The following is an 845-nucleotide window of genomic DNA, read 5'->3' on the forward strand; positions in this document are numbered from 1 at the left end:
CCGCGTGACAGCCCCTCCTTGGCCGATTCCTCTGAGGAAGCGTCTACTGACTCAGAGACGGGGCACCCTTTGGAACCCACGTCCAGACCTCTGGAAACTTCATGTCTGGTCCCTGGACGGGACGCGGAGGTTCTAGGTGACCTACCCCGGTTCCTTAGGGGGGCGAGGAGGCTAGATCCTCCATGGCCCCCCTCTACACCCTCTTGGGACCTGAGTCTAGTGCTCACAGCACTACAGTAGGGCCCATTTGAGCCTTCGCAGACAGTCGAGCTGAAGTTTCTGTCAATGAAAACTCTACTCCTGGTTGCACTGGCCTCCATCAAGAGGGTAGGGGACCTGCACGCATTTTCAGGTCGACGATTCGTGCCTAGAGTTCGGGCTGGCCGACTCCCAGGTAACTCTGAGGCCCCGGCCCGGCTATGTGCCCAAGGAAGCTTTGCTCTGTCCCGTCCAAGCTTTAAGGTGCTACGTAGACCGGACACAAAGCTTCAGGACTTCAGACCAGCTCTTTGTCTGTCACGGAGGCCAGGGGAATGCCGTCTCTAAGCAAAGGATGGCCCACTGGATAGTAGTGTTGCTTTCATCAACGAAAATTATGACTAAATATCATCGTCAACGAACCTTTATCTAGTGCCTCGCTGGCAGATATCTGTAGAGCTGTGGGTTGGGCGACCCCTAACACGTTCACTAGATTATATAGCCTTCGTGTGGAGCCGGTATTCTCCTGTGTTCTCATCTCAAATGGGTAGAAGCACTGAGTGGCCCCAGCTTGCTAAAACTGCTCCAGAGAGTCCGTATAGCAGACCCTGTTGAGCTCCTCCGTCCCCTCGGCAGCCAGACGTGGC

The sequence above is a fragment of the Sinocyclocheilus anshuiensis genome, unplaced genomic scaffold (genome assembly GCF_001515605.1).
Source record: "Sinocyclocheilus anshuiensis isolate Anshui unplaced genomic scaffold, SAMN03320099.WGS_v1.1 scaffold55, whole genome shotgun sequence".
Taxonomy (NCBI): domain Eukaryota; kingdom Metazoa; phylum Chordata; class Actinopteri; order Cypriniformes; family Cyprinidae; genus Sinocyclocheilus; species Sinocyclocheilus anshuiensis.